We start from the raw sequence: 16,457 nt of genomic DNA, 5'->3' as shown, positions 1-16,457 counted from the left end.
CTCAGTTCTATAAAAGATTATAGGCTTGGGACTTAATTATAATTTGACAGTCACTCTGGAAGCCAGACTAATTACAACTACAGTGCTTGACATATGGATCCAGTTGCAACATAAGCCTATACCTATTTTATCTCAGTGACTCATAGTATTAACAAGAGAATATATTCTTGCCTTCTACAGTCTAGTTGTGATTGGCACTCACATTAGGGTCATTGAAGAAATAGAATTAACACTCCAATACTGGTATCACTAGTAGGTGGACAATCCCCATAACAACATGGTAATTCATTTCAGAATGTTAACCACTTAGGCCTTACATACAGTACTTTGTACTTTACTTTACTTTATTTGTTTATTTAGAGAGTATATTAATGAACAATATCAATGAAATGTAAATGCACCAGACTTAGCAATGATGCTAATTTTGATCCGCAGTCCACCCTCCAACAAAATAAATAAAATACATTTAAAAAATAAAAACAAGCATCAATAGAATACATTACATTACACAGACAAAACAGAACAGAGATACAAAAACACAGACAAAACAGATATAAAAGGTGCAAAGTATAATCATAAGGCTAAGACTAAAACAAAATGTTTACTTGACTCATTTGTTATTGCGGAAAGAAATAGCAGGTTGAGAATCACAGTGTTAATGTAGAAATGTAACCAAATTTAACCACAACACTCAGGGGGCACATCATGAAATCCTGCTTACTCTGCATCACGTTGACCTCATTTCCCTGTCCTGTGTACCTGCAGTAATTATTCCGTTGGTGGTTCACAGCGGTGGACAGTAGTCATTCACTCTCACCTTTGTTCACCCTTGGACCTGTCCTGCCTACTGACTGAAACACTGTACCCAAAATACTAGGGACGACAGGTTGAAGGTGGATAAAGTAAGTGACAATGGACAAGGAATTGCAAACATTAGGCAGTAACACAAGGGAGTAGAAACATCGGTAGAATGTGTTTAAGCGATGGAAGTTTTTATATGATTGTAGTGACATTTTAAGAGCAATATCAATAGAGAAACCAAAGTCACATTATGGTGATAAGCTTGAATAGGAATATCGACTGCCTTTCTTCAGTGCCCTGCGGAAGATTTTGCCACGAGCGGATATCCTTGTCTGGATCTTTTAATCTTGAATAAAAGTATAATTTCCTTCAAGGCTACAGTTGATGTCTTATTATTCAAGTTTGTGTTTCACCTTGGTCGGCTCCTTGGTGCGCCAGTCCATCCTCTCTCTCTCTCTACTCTTATGCTAAACAACTTGAACAGAGCATTCCTATTCTGGGCATGTCACTCATAATAGGCCAATTCAAATTCTGTGAAAGTAGGGGAACGTTCACCAAAATACAATAGCTGATCTACAAGCTCACAATGTGTTGCAACGCTTTGAGCAGTGAACTCGTAGATTGGCTATTGTTGTTGAAGAGATTTGATGTAGAGGGGGGCCAAGCATAAACCCCTGTGGGACCCCGTTCAACAAAGTATATAAGGTGGTTAAATACTTTGCTGTAGGCACCTTGCCTACAGCTTTATCTCTGTGGTTCACTGCCATTTACTTCAAAATGGCAGGACACCGAGTTCAAATTCAGGGTAGAATTGGAAAGTTACATTTTTCCCCAGAAAGGACTTTAAGCCCCCTTTTTGTTGGGATATTTGTCACTGTACACTTGCACAAAATGTACATGACAATTGACCTCTGCATTTACTCATCCTAACTATTATAGGAGCAGTGGGTGCTATTAATACAGTGCACAGGGAGCAGTTAGGGGTTAAGTGCCTTGCTCACGGACACTTGGACACATGGACTGGGTGGACCGAGGGCGAGCCGCCGAGCCAGTGAAGTGACCTTCCAATTCCCAGGCGGCCTCTCTACCCACTCAGCTACACAGTAACCCCTGACTCCTTTACGCTTGCTATATGGGCCGAATGCGGTTCGGGGAATGTAGGTCTTATGTTGCTCTATGTTACATCGTTTATGTTATCTCATGCGTGTTGTTTAATGGTCGGGAACCATGGGTGACACGGTTAAGGACAGTTTGTGCTGTGGACGTTTGTGCTGTACTTTTAAAATGATAGCAAGCCCTGACTTTATTATATTTTGAACATGATTAGCTGCATTGGAATTTGCCCCTTTATGGGGCTATTAAAATAATCCATAATTAAATGGAGATTTCTGGCTTGATCTTTCGACTTCAGAGACAAGGGAGCACTAATACTCAGCCTTTATTCCATGGCACCACACCAAAGATTATTATCTCAGTTATACCTGGTTTATGATACCAGGTGTGTGGCTGGATCAGGACCAGGGCAAAAAATAGTATTTGCAAATCCTTTTTTTTAGTATTTATGCTGCTAATGGATCAATTTCCTTACATACGGAACACAGAAAGTACGTTGTGAGCTTGTTAGACCAGCTATTTTTAATAAACAGTGAAGTCAGCCCACTCACTGCATGGCCATGAGGCCAGTACATTAGGGCACATTAAAAGTGTTTTCTCGGGGGACCTCACCCACCTGCCTTATGGGGGGCACGGCGGGCATACTGCGAGTTGCTGCTGTTGCATTTGAATGAGTGCCAAGGAGATCCCTCTTCAGTGTCCTTCACCGTCTCATTTCACATTGTGCAAAAGAGCAGCTCCCCCCTCTCTCTCTCTGTCTCTGTCTCTGTCTCTCTGTCTCTGTGTCTGTCTGTCTGTCTGTCTGACTCTCTCTCCTGTCTCGCTCTCCACCTTTACTGACTGAGTGACACTTAATACAGCTGATATGAGCGCTTGTGCACCTGGCATCATTGCGTGTGGGTAAGCAGCGAAGCACATACGTATGATATACGCACGCACGCACGCACGCACGCACGCACGCACGCACGCACGCACGCACGCACGCACGCACGCACGCACGCACGCACGCACGCACACACACACACACACACACACACACACACACTGTGCACACACACACACTGTATGTATGGTGTGGTATGGAGTGTGGACATACAGTATGTGAATGATCTTTCATTGGCTGTGCATTCTGGCTCTGCAGTGATTGGGGGTGGACAGTCAGCCATAAGCTCTACAGGCTGCATGTGCTAAGGTGGATTGGAACAGCTCAGATGTTCTTCTGTTATCTGTCACAGAGCAGGTACAATGTAGGGTAGTGATTCCCAAACAGAGATTAGACGTTTGCCCGGGACCCAAACTAGTAGAAATAGCACATCTACAAGCCTTATATATATATATTTTTTTTATAGAAAACAACTTTTGAAATATATATATTTTTTAAACGTAGGGAAAGAAAATGGCTCATGAATCATAATAATTGGTCTGTAAATACACTAAGGTAGAGGGACCCCCCCCCCCCCCCCCCTCCTGACCTGCCCATGACAGACAAGGATGCCAACTTTTACACGTCGTGTCACGTTGCAGTGTGTCCTGTTGTGATGCCTTGTGACAAGTTGTGAGCTTGTAATTCAGCTATTTGCCACGGAACAGGGATGCTATAGGGTTCAAGTACACCTAATTATAATTACAATTATTATTATTATTATCATTATGTGAGAATAGACAGTTGACAGGGAACAATGATTTGGAGAGTTGGGGTATGTTGGTTGCCTAGTGACTGCATCAACTCTTTAATAGGAAGACAATTTATTTGAAAATTATTTTCTTGATACCCGTGAAAGACTATCACCACTAGATAATATGGGTCTTCAAATTGTTCAATTACTTAATTTATGACATGGGCCAGTTGTATATAAACGTTTTAATGTATTTGTTGTTAGATTCAGTACAGAACTGTCTTCATTGTACAACTGTCTTCATTGTACGTGAGGAGATAGCAGTGGAGAGCGTGAAACCTATGATCTCAATAGTCATTCTTCTTAAACATTCTCTCATTTTCCAATGTTGCGATAGAATCCTATAGGATTCTGAATATTGCTAATAATTTCTGTCACCTCCTATAATAAATCCTATCGAACCATATTGTTGTATTGACTTGACTTGGAAGGTTGTTGCAGTTCCACGGTGTAAATTGCGTCAAAGAACATTATCTGTCTTCATGGTATATTTACAGTACAGTTATATGAAGCATTGAAATAAATGATTAGTTCTTTCAGTCAGGTTCAGGTGAGAGAATAAGGTCAAAGTGATGTGATCTGACTGCATTGCAAACAGCAAAGTTCAACCCCATTCATTTGCATAATTATTGAAGTGAACCAATTTATTTAAGTAAAACAATCACTTGACACAATCACTTGTGTGAAGTGAGGGGCGCTCCTATCATCTATAATATCATCATACATCACATTCCGTGCTCAGCCAATCAAATCATCACAAAAGTCAATTGACATTGGTAAATGTCAATTGTACCTGTTTAAATGAATGTGATGAATCCTTTATTCATTCATTTTTTCATTTATGTTTTTTTCCTATGTCTGCCCCCCCCCCCCCTCCTCTGCCATTTTTTACATTGTACATTCTTGTTGTGTTTTAGTTCATCTCGGCGGTGCTGAAAAAGAGGGTCCCAGTCCTCAGTGTGTTCTCAGAGAACTAAATAAAGGTTGAAATGTACTTTGCTCAGCCAATGCAATCATCGCTATAGTATATCAGACACTCAAAAGCCAATGTTACAAACCCGGAAAGCTGGGCATAGGAGAGGCTAGCACGGTAGCACCCCTCAAAAATACTCTGGTTGTTATGTTTGTCTTTTGGTTACAAAGAGTAAGCGAGGAAAGAGAGGGAGAGAAAGAGAGAGAGCAGATGGAGGAGAGAGAGAGAGAGAGAGAGAGAGAGAGAGAGAGAGAGAGAGAGAGAGAGAGAGAGAGAGAGAGAGAGAGAGAGAGAGAGAGAGAGAGAGAGTAGTTGAAGTAATTTACACTATTACACAATGCTTTGATCCTTGAGGATCTTCTTTAGGTTAAAAGATTGCAGTCAGGAAGATTGCATGTCTTTACAAATACTGTACGCAAATAGACATCGGCCCCACCTGGTGACCAAGGGAGGAACCAAAGACTGCATAACTGAATATGGACATATTTTCATATCAGGCACCATGATATTTTACACTATCTATCCTTTAGCCTAGTTACTCTAAAAAAATGTAATTAAACTTTTAAATTAGCTAAACTTTTTCTCCTATCTTCAAACAGATCCAGATCCAAGGCACAGATCCAAGGCACGCCCAAGAATATTAGACATCATCATTATAAGTAAGACCAACACATAAACCCTGAGGAAACTAATTACAAGTACTGTCTAATGTCAATCTTTCCATTGAGTCCTGTTGTTGTCATAGTTTTAAGCTAGTGTAGTGGATCCACCATATTTATCTCTGTAATAGGAGATTGTCATTGTTACCCCCTCGTCTCTTAACAGACACTTTCTCTATTCCTATTCCTATATCACTATTTCTTATTAGTACTTGAATAAAAGGACAGTCACCCCAAAACACTCTTGCTCAAGGTGCAATGCGGCAACTTTGGAATGGTCGGACGCACGTATGTCTGGCCACCAATGTCTACTCGCTCCGGTCAAATTCCGTGAGCTCGGAACAGTCGGACCCACAAATCCGGCATTGCCTCTCGTGGCTCAAGACGGCGCACCTCAGCGCACCAACTGTTTTTTTGCCTAACTATGACGTAGTACCAGCTCAGTAGCCTTGTGGTTAGAGTGTCCGCCCTGAGACTGGGAGGTCGGGGTTCAATCCCCGGCCGGGTCATACCAAAGACTCTAAAAATGGTGACCCAGTGCCTCCCTGCTTGACACTCAGCATCAAGGGTTGGATTGGGGGTAAGTCCCTGCGACATACTAGCGTCATGTCCAGGTGGTTTACTTGTACATCAAGCTGCCTCACGCTACAGAAACAGGAGATAGGCTCCTGCCATATGGGCCCCATGGCTCGGCAAGGCTACTTACTTTACTTACTTACTTCCTAAATTAATGCTGTAGTCTAGATTTCATATACGGTATCTAACATTGGGCTTAGTACCTTATCTATCATACTGTGGGCCTTTGAGTTTCCCTACCCTTTATTTTGAATATGGTTTCTTTCCTGCCATTATGCCATATACGGTAGGCCGTACTTATATACACCATTGAATAAATGTGACTCATGCACTTGTCCTCTTATTATTGCAGCCACAGCATACGTCGTATCTGTCCTGCAGGCACAGGAGGGAGCTCCCTATACGGCAGGGTTTCCCTAGGGTGCCATGACGCAAGTCCAGGGGTGCCTCAGAATTCTTTGATAATATTTGGAATTTATCAATGTCACTTCAGTTTAACCACTTAGACCCTCTAGTAGACTTGGTAAAACAGACCTGAGTTGCACTGTACTTGGTGAGTTCTTTTTCAATTTTAACTCTCACCAAAAATACCAAGTCGTTGATTCTAAAAATAATTAACACTGTAATTCATGGGTGCCGTGGATGAGAAAGTTATTTACCGGAGTGCCCTGAGTCCAAAAAGTTTGAGAACTACTGCCCTATGGCATGTTCAGCCCATGGATCTGCACCATCTTCCGTAGAACCTGCAGATCCTGGGAAGAGCTATTGTCATTCAGTGAAGACCCCCGTCAGGAGGGTGCTCTGGGTGGTAGCAGAGACCCCCGTCAGGAGGGTGCTCTGGGTGGTAGCAAAGACCCCCGTCAGGAGGGTGCTCTGGGTGGTAGCAGAGACCCCCGTCAGGAGGGTGCTCTGGGTGGTAGCAGAGACCCCCGTCAGGAGGGTGCTCTGGGTGGTAGCAGAGTGGAATGATGTCAGGACTCAGGAGGGTGCTCTGGGTGGTAGCAGAGACCCCCGTCAGGACTCAGGAGGGTGCTCTGGGTGGTAGCAGAGACCCCCGTCAGGAGGGTGCTCTGGGTGGTAGCAGAGACCCCCGTCAGGAGGGTGCTCTGGGTGGTAGCAGAGACCCCCGTCAGGAGGGTGCTCTGGGTGGTAGCAGAGACCCCCGTCAGGAGGGTGCTCTGGGTGGTAGCAGGGTGGAATGATGTCAGGACTCAGGACCTGCTCTGAGACCTTGACTTTCTTCAGTTGTCGGAGAACGGAGGTATTGTCTCGCCTCCTTTGTACTGAACTGAACTATTTCAAAGTGCTTTTTTCTTTTTTTTTGTCTCAGATTGTTATCTCCTATACCAGTTTGTTCTTGCCCAGGTGCACAGATATGGGGGATGGTCTGATTTGACAATATGTGAACAATGCTTCTATCATTGCTTGATGATATATTGTGGACTGTCCCATGTGGAGACTATAGCAGAATAGCAGATCTACAAGCTTAGATCAGCTATTTCCGCTATTTCAATTCTATTTCAGTGCATACTTGCGTTTTTTAAAGATTTTTTTAAGAAATAAGATGTGTATTCATATGTTCCAGCTAAGTGTTCAATGCCATAAACACAATTATTTCATTAATCACAATATTATTGGTGTGACAATAATCATCAACTTACTTACAAGTTTAAATCATGACAGGCCTATACACACACTGTGCAAGGATGTGGATGATATCTCTGGTCAGTACACCAACCAGATGGCAAACTGTGGCGGTGGTGCTGTTGGCATGTTGAGAGAAGTTGGTCAATACCGTCAGTGATTCTCAAAACACGCATGCATGCACCCATGGAACATGGACTTCACCTCTTTGACAGGGAGGGACAGAGAGGGACATGGTGCTGCCAAAGGTATCTCTGTCCTGTAGATTCCACATGGGAAGATGTAGATGTAGATTCCTTCATCCATCCATCCATCTTCAACCGCTTATCCGTAGTTGGGTCGCGGGGGCAACAGCTCCACCAGAGAGCTCCAGACATTCCTCTCCAGAGCAACATTAGTAACTTCCTCCTGGGGGATCCTGAGGCGTTCCAAGGTCAGTGAGTCGATGTAAATCCCTCCATCTGCGCCTTGGTCTGCCCCGAGGTCTCCTCCCAGTGGGACGTGCATCGAGGACCTCCCTAGGGAGATGCTCCTTCATCCAATGGTGTGAAATCCGAGAAAAGGGTAGATGACCATTGTTTTAGTTTAAGCTCCTGATGAACTTGAATAGATTTGACACTGACAAGCTCTGGTCCATGCTTGGGAGACATAGTGAAGAAGTTGTGGTGTAGCCTATATGGTTTTCTTCTTTCTTTCTTCGGAAATCATGAGTGATTTTTCATCAGTTTCATCAGTTGCAGACTTTTGCTAAACACTGCATGTCACATTCCGGGGCTAAGTATATGGTAGGCTATTCAGTATCAGAAACATTCTCATATCATAGGCCTATACTTAAATAATAATAATATTAATATTATTATTATAATATATATATATACAAGGGGGCAGGTATTTATAAGAATTTATTCTTCTTCCTGCTCCTTTTCGTCATAGGTGTATCAGATACTGTATGAAAGACAAATTAATTGTTATCTATTATGATTTGTACTGTATTGTGTTACACTATGTGCGAAATAAAAAATGAAATGAAATTATGAATAATGATATTAATATCATTAATAATAATAATAATAATAATAATAATAAATATATTAAAAATAAATAAATAATAATAATAATGATGATGATGATGATAATAATTATGATAATAATAGCTGACATAGAGTCTGCTTCGGTAAAAAGAAAATCATATTAGACCTAGTACAACACAAATCATCTCTCACAGAAAATAACCAGCACTAGCCTACTTAGAACTTGGCTACTTCTGTTCTTGTCCGTAAATTTCCACTGACTAGGCAGCCTATATCATGTTCATGTTCTCAGCTCTCTCCCAAACTAAACTAACAGGTGACTATTTGACAATCCCCGTGCTCTCCTCTCAGAGGCGGTGTAATCTTGCAATTGTAAAAAAGCTTTTAATTTATAGGCTCCTATACTCCATCTCAGGAGGGAGGGTGTGCTTTACCAATTACCAAAACAAGAATAGATATACAGTAGCCTACATTACAAGCTGACAATCTGTCGCGACGCTTTGTCAGTTTATAGTCGGATCTGTTAATTTTAGGGGGGGGGGGGGGATCATCACCGTTCTACTACGGAGTACAATTTCAGTAGGAGGAAGTGCGGCTTTTGGTGGCGATGCTGGTGAATTGTAAGTACGCCATAAATATGGCGCCAAAAGAGTTTTTCAACCTAATGATATGAGCTGATTTTTTTTTTCTTTAAAAGAAGGGCTGCCTCCAGCCTGCAGGATCCCAGACCGGGTCTATTCCAGACTCCAGAGTAGAAGACCCGCCTGGCTGCCAGGCAAGCTGACTGACTGTGTGTGAACATTTGTGCAGAATAAGATCAGTCGGGCAAAGTGGTGAGGAGGCAAGGCAGGCGCAGAGGGAGCATAAGCCAAAGCCAAGTCAACACACGGGGAGAGAGCAGAGCTGGATGTTTTTAAGGAAGACTAGCAGCTTGCAACATCTTTTTTTTTAATTTATTTTTGTGACTCATCATCATCCCTTTTGGACATTAAATGCATCCTTTAATTCCCGCTGGAAGAAGATCGAGGAGCGTAAACTGACTCGCCGTAGCGAGAGAGACAGAGCGAGGCAGAGCGAGTGAGAGAGAGTGAGTGAGAGAGGATCGAGACCCTGGCGGATTTATTTTATAACCACATTTTGGGGACTGTTTTGGAAATGCGACATGGGTCTTTGGATTTGAACACTCTCTTCTTCTTCTTCTTCTTGCGCCGCGTACCTCGCAGATTACAGCACATCGCAGCAGCACCGATGCTGCTGCTGCCGCCGGGATAATAAATAATCACTCACAAATTCAACCCCCCCACCCCCTCCTCCTCCTCCTCCTCCCCTATCGGTATTACTTTTTTCTTTGGGGTTATTATTTCTCTTCATCTTTGCAGATCTGACGCGCTGCCTGTCAACAGCCAGGAGGAAGGAAGGAGGGACAGTCCTGGGCTGTCACCAACGTGGATCTCTAGTCAGTCACACAGACAGACAGACAGACAGACAGGGGGGCTCGCCCGCTGCTGTAGCACCGCTAACACACACACGCGCGCACGCGCACGCTCACATACACACACACACACACACACACACACACACACACACACTGGAGGATATTTGATCAAATCCACTCTTTATAAAAACTACATGTGGTTGGATTCAAATGATCTCCTGATCGCACCCCCCCCGAACCACCCGTCCAGGACCGAGTCGGACTCGAAGCTGACTGACTGCGATTCAAGGTAAATAAAAAAAAATATTATATATTAAAAAAAAAAAAAATCTAAAATCTTATCTGTAAATGTGGGACAGACAGGGGGGGGGCATGTTTGGGGATTCTTGCAGAGATCCACAGACGGAACGGAACAGAAGTGCAGTTTTTGGGTTTGTTAGCTTCCATGCTAGCTGTAGTAGCAGAGGGGAGGCATTTCCACGCACTTTTGAAGCGGGTTGTCAGTCAGCCAGCAGAGCAGAGGTGCTGTGTGTGTGTGTACATGACAAGCCTCATTTAGTTAGTTGCGTGCCAGTGTCGTGCTCAGTAAATTGAAGATATTATACAAGCTCGCCACGCGTCACGAACTGAACTGTATATCGTGCAACACAAGCTTTGCAACCAAGTGTATAAATGAGGCTGTGTACGTTTAGTAGCGTGTGTTGTTTGTGGGTCGAACCACAACCAGTCCAGTGTGTTGTATGCGGAAATACCCGGCGTGCGTGTGTGTGTGTCTAGTGTAAAACTTAGTAATGTAGTGCTCCCTCCGCACGCAGAAGGGAACGTGGTGGTGAAGTGTTGTGGTGGTGAAACGTCGTAGCGCAGTTGGTTCGCTTATTGCTCTCTGACTGTGTTTATGTAACAAGCCTCCGTCCGTCCGTTCTTCTTGCAACGGACGATGTAACCACCAGAAAGCACGTTGCAAACTGTGTAGCCGAGGGCAGCGAGCGGCCAAATGGAACAGCAGTCTCTCTCTCTAAATTTCAGGTTTTTCCCCCTCTCAGACTTACTTAGTTATGAAGTTGTGTGATTTTTCTCTCAACTAGAATAGAGCTCATGCACATTGAGTGCGTCATGACTCACGGATGATGGATGGATCATGCAGAGATTATGTCATGTCATGATCTGATATGTTGATGGTGGTGCTTTGCATTGGTTTAGTCAGAACGTCACTTTCTCATCCTGCCTAGCTGTGTGACAGACAGCACAGCGGGGGGGTTTGCACATTTTTGGTACTAGGTAGGATTCCTCCCTGGCGAGGGAGAGACAGAGACTAGTGCGCTGCTTGCTTTTAGGAAGACTGTTTAGGAACACTCGCATATTAGACTCGAGCAACTCTTCTCTGCCCTCTCTCTCTCTCTCTCTCTCTGGATTCCTGCTTCGTGTTGACTGACTAGAGGGGGAGTGGCTGTTTACCTCTTAAAGTCTTGCTCTCTGGGCGGGACTATACGGTATCTTATTATTTTGTGTTGGTACTACTGCGCATCCTCCTCACATTGTCTTTTCCAAGTGGAAAAACAAAACAAAAAAAACAGAGGCTTTATGGAGCAGATGCTAATGTTGAGAGTGGGACTGGGAATGCATATCAAAGGAGAGAATTGATTGTAATTGGAGCATGTGATGCAATGCTGTGTGCCTCCAGCATCTCCGCCTTGTCTCCATGCTTTAGGCCACCTACTCTTCGTAATTGCTTTAAAAAAAAGCAGATTATTTATTTCAGGCTATTACTTCTAATCATTAGCGGGCTGAGCAATTTATCTTGATTTTCCTTTTTCTTTTTTTTATAGCACAGTGGTGCTTGGTGGTTGAGCTGGCTCTAGTCTTGAATCAATTAAGTCAGAATCGTCTGGGGACTTGTTAAATGTTCCCAGTTGTGACAGCCCCCCACCACCACTCACACTGGAGAGGACACACACACGCGTTCACACGCACACACACAATCTTCCTCCCGCTGGGTATGAAACCGGAGATGAGTCATGGTGTGTGGGGGCATAACAGCTCTATCTCTCTCTCTCTCTCTCCTCCCTCTCATACACTTTCTTCATGTACTGTTATCTTGTTTTCACTTTGAAGCTCTCTGTTCCTCTCCCTGGAGGCTGTATCTTCTCTCACCTACAGCCAGTGGATGTTTACAAGGCAAGTCAGCGAGGCTGAGACACATTTTTGATTTGAGTGCATCTGTTGTTGTTCTTCCTTCCATCCATCCATCCAACCTTTATTCCTTTTCCCATTACATCATTCATTTACCCTTTCACTCACTCACTCACTCACTCATCCGTCCGTCCCGTCAATCCATCCATCCCCTCAACCGTTCATCTGAGTCAGTCTGTGTGTGTGTGGGTCGCACTGTGAATAAATAGCTTGTTGTGATCTCGCCATCACATACTTAGGAACATGGCTCATGGCTTCATGTGTGCACGTGTATGTATGTACAGTATGTCAACATATGAGTGTGTATAACTATATGTGTAAATATGCCTGTGTGCATTCCTGCGTAGTGCGCGTAGCGTACCCGTATGGTATGTCCGTCTGGTACACATAACATATAGGCCAAGTTGGGGGGCGAGAGCCCGTGAGTACATACGAACACGTGTGTACTGTGTATGTGTGTGTGTGTGTGTGAGGAAGTGGGCGGTGGTGCAGCGTCTGTGTGTGCGTGTTAATCATCTGCTGGTGATTGGTTGAAAAAGGGGGTAAGGAGCCCACGTGGTCTGACTGTAGTATCACATTAGCAGCTCCAGGGGAGGAGGAGGGGGGAGAGTGAGGATGAAGAGGGAGAGTGGGGGAGGGAGGGAGAGAGGGAGGGAGGGAGGGGGGAGTGTAACTCATGAATGGACCGCTGCTTCGCATGGCTGTACGTCACTCCAACTGTACTTCCAATCCCCTCACAGTTACTGTACACAAATGCACGTGTGTGTGGCGGCGTGCACACTCTCGCGCAACACTTTTTGCGGAAAAGCGTGGACATGCAACAGGCATGTATATGCGTGCATGCACGCGCTTGTGCGTGCATCGACACATGCCGTTCATGCATGGCAGTTTGTCAACTAAATGCAACTAGCATGTCAAAACACAAGAGCCTTACTATGAATATGTTCTCAAATTGCAAATGCAAATTCATTGCAAATGAGCAATAGTTAGCAAAAGTATAGAGTAATACTCTATGAAGGCTGGTCAGTAATAAGCCTGGCCTCAATATACATTTCCTTATACGCCAAATAGGAAAAATAGCCAACATAAGCTCACAATGTGTCGTGATGCAACAGGTTTAGTGAGCTTGTAGATCTGCTGATAATACATTTTTGAGTGGTGCAACCACACCAAGGAACAGCAATGTCCGTGTTAACCTATGTGACTGTGTGTTAACCTATGTGACTGTGTGTTAACCTATGTGACTGTGTGTTAACCTATGTGTGTGACTATGTGTACCAGTAGGGGTAAAAGTGGCGCTGTTGTGCCAGAAACAGAGAGAGAGAGATAGTGCTGCACTGTTGCCTGCTAATGAGAGAGAGGGGGGGAGGGAAGGGGAGTTGCACCACTCAGTTCACACAGGTGTGATTTATTTTAATATATTTTGAAAATTGTAATTTAAAAACAAATATTTGACCATGTTCTTTACCCGGAAATTACTTTATTTAACAGGGTTAAAGTGGTTAAACAACAATAACCATTGGTATGATATTGCTGTTGTGGGCTTGTTTTATAATACAAACATTTGTAGGCTTGTTTTATAATACAAACATGACCTATTTTTTTGTGTGTGTGTGTGTGTGTGTGTGTGTGTGTGTGTGTGTGTGTGTGTGTGTGTGTGTGTGTGTGTGTGTGTGTGTGTGTGTGTGTGTGTGTGTGTGTGTGTGTGTGTGTGTGTGTGTGTGTGTGTGTGTGTGTGTGTGTGTTTCGCACAACAGTGTTTGCTGTCAAACGATGACCCTGCTGTGGCCTGGGAACGTAAGCTCATTAGCGCTCTCTCTCTGTGTGTGTGTGTGTGTGTATGTGTGTGTGTGCGTGCGCTATCATGCTGTTAGGTGGGCAACATATGACGTCAATCTTAAAGAGGAGTGTTTTTTGCCTCAGGCTGCTGTGTGACTCACCCCTTATTAGTGAAGGATAATTGCAAAGCACACACACACACACACACACACACACACACACACACACACACACACACACACACACACACACACACACACACACACACACACACACCGCCACCTGGAAAGAAAGGAAATAGAATGCATACTTCACAAATATGCTGGTGGGATAATTGGAATCTTCCTCATTACTCCTATTTGCAAGAACTCTCCCATTTTGGACGTACAAAGTGTGATGGACTTGGAACTAATAGGCAGATGGTTTGGTTTCACAGCTAAAATCAATGAGCCATCAGTTTTGCTTACAGTGTCCATCTAGATGTACTGTACAGGAGACAATTGACTGTAGCATTGGACCAGATGCTGTAAAACAGTGGTTCCCAAAGTGCGGTCCGGGGACCCCTAGGGGTCCTTGAGGGAGTTCCAGGAGGTCCCCAGCTAAATGATAGTTTGGAACCAAATGGACCCTTATGGGTCTGTAACTGAGAGTGTACAAATGGAACCAAATGTATAGCAGATCTATACAAGCTCACTTTGTGCTGCACTATGAGCTTATATTTTTTGTATAGACAAAGAATCCCGGTTTTAATGGGTTACGAGCTAATTGCCTAAGTTATAAATTGTTATATAACTGTGTTCTTCCGTGTTATCTTTATTTTGTTTTTGTGTCAGTATATCCATCAAGGAAATTGTCTTTTGTCTAAATACCAGTGCACTAATCTTGTTTTCAATTTAGTGAGTTCTCGGGACCCATTGGTGGACATTTGAATGGGTCCCAAGGAAATTGAGTGGGCTCTGCTTTGTCCCCAATTTAATGGAAAAATGGGAAAATCAAGTCGACACACTTGCTGAAATGCTTAAATTTTCTTTTTATCGTGCTTCAACTATCTTGCTAGAATAAGTTAGAACATCTTTTCATTTCTTGCACCCTTAGTACTAGGCTGATTACAAGTGTCCTTTTCACCTGGATTCAAAAGCTATAAGATTAGCTGCCTGTCACTCTTATGAAAAGAACTGACACCAGTAGCCGTTCGAACCAAACAGAGGGTTTCTTTAAAATGGACAAATCGGTTGCATTGAGCCTGTAGTGTTAGATCGTCTATTTTCAGCAAAGAGATTTTATGTAGAGGCGGAAAAAAGAAGGGGACAACATACCCTGGGGGGACTCATGGTGGTCAATGGAGTACTGAAGTACTGTATAGTGTTGAAGTGAGAAAAATGTGAAAGCAGCCTTGCACATTCTTCTTGGATATTCTACTATCCTAGTCTCTGTGGCCAGCGAGTGAAAAGACCTTCCTCCGCCCTTGACTGTACCTGTCTGACTTCCTGCTGACTCGGCTGGATCTGCTGACAGAAAGAGAAAGGGATCAGGGATGCGTTTCCCAGTCGGAACATCAACCGTGACTAGAACGGAGGAAATATAATCGTCAACACTGACACAGTGACCACCAGATTTGAACTTCACCTGTACTGGAAGGATGCTCATTCTGGAGTGCAACTTGTTCTGACAAAGAGCAGGGTGCCTGTGTACTGGGATATGTCTACATGTAGGCAGTGATATGCTGGCTCTTGCTGTGCTGTACTCTCTCTCTCTCTCTCTCTCTCTCTCTCTCTGCTTTTGTTAGTTGGAGATGTACAGTACTATTGCAGACCAGTAATAGGCTGAAAAAAGTGTCCAGCCGAATGTACAGCAAGTACCGCCCCGAGTGGAATAGTAAGAGAGTGGTGACACGCTTTGATCTCGCCGCAAAGCGGGTGCCTATGGGAGTCAACGCTAGTGTTGCCACTCTCTTACTATTCCACTCGGGTACCACAGAAGGAAGTTACTTTGATGTGCAGATCTGTTATTATCTAGGTTGGTCGAAATCACATTCAATAAAAGTCCCAACCTATTGACACAGGTTATCGTATATCAGTGTCCTGTATGAAGGTGTCTATTTGTCTTTAAAATCAACAAATGGGACTAAAGAAATACAAATGAGGGAAGTGGTGAAGGTGTTGGAAGATGGCGAGTGATGGTTTCTTTAAAGGACCACTTCACCACTTTTCAACCTATCTTCATATAATAGGTCCTCACTAATAATCATGAAAAAAATGCCGCAATTCTTTTCTACTCGGTCTGTGTCTCATAGGAGGGCTGTGGGCAGTTCAGAAACCGTCTTCCAGTGACATCATCGATGGGGAATACAAGCTAATAGAAACTGCAGGCTTTCTAGTCCTGAAAAGTTGCAATGCGAAAATGGAAGCCATCGTTCTCATGATAATGAAAATCTAAATATTTTTGTAAAAAAATAATAATCTGCCTAATGATGATGTCACTGGAAGAAGGTTTCTAAACTGCCCACAGCCGTCCTATGAGACACAGACTGAGTAGAAAAAAATCGTGCCATTTTTTCATGATTATTAGTGAGGACCTATT

The 16,457-nt window shown here is 43.6% G+C and overlaps 1 long non-coding RNA gene across 1 annotated transcript in view; it reads left to right on the top strand.

Annotated features, from left to right (window-relative positions):
- The first annotated feature begins 9,925 nt into the window (after nt 1-9,925).
- LOC306928211 overlaps nt 9,926-16,457 on the top strand; it is a 57,197-nt gene continuing 50,665 nt past the window's right edge. Inside the window, exon 1 of the long non-coding RNA XR_013790655.1 lies at nt 9,926-10,197. This is a non-coding gene — a long non-coding RNA (uncharacterized lncRNA). The remainder of the gene's footprint in view (nt 10,198-16,457) is intronic.

This window comes from Electrona antarctica (genome assembly GCF_951216825.1).
Source record: "Electrona antarctica genome assembly, chromosome: 8".
NCBI lineage: Eukaryota > Metazoa > Chordata > Actinopteri > Myctophiformes > Myctophidae > Electrona > Electrona antarctica.
This window is presented reverse-complemented; position numbering and strand designations above follow the sequence as displayed.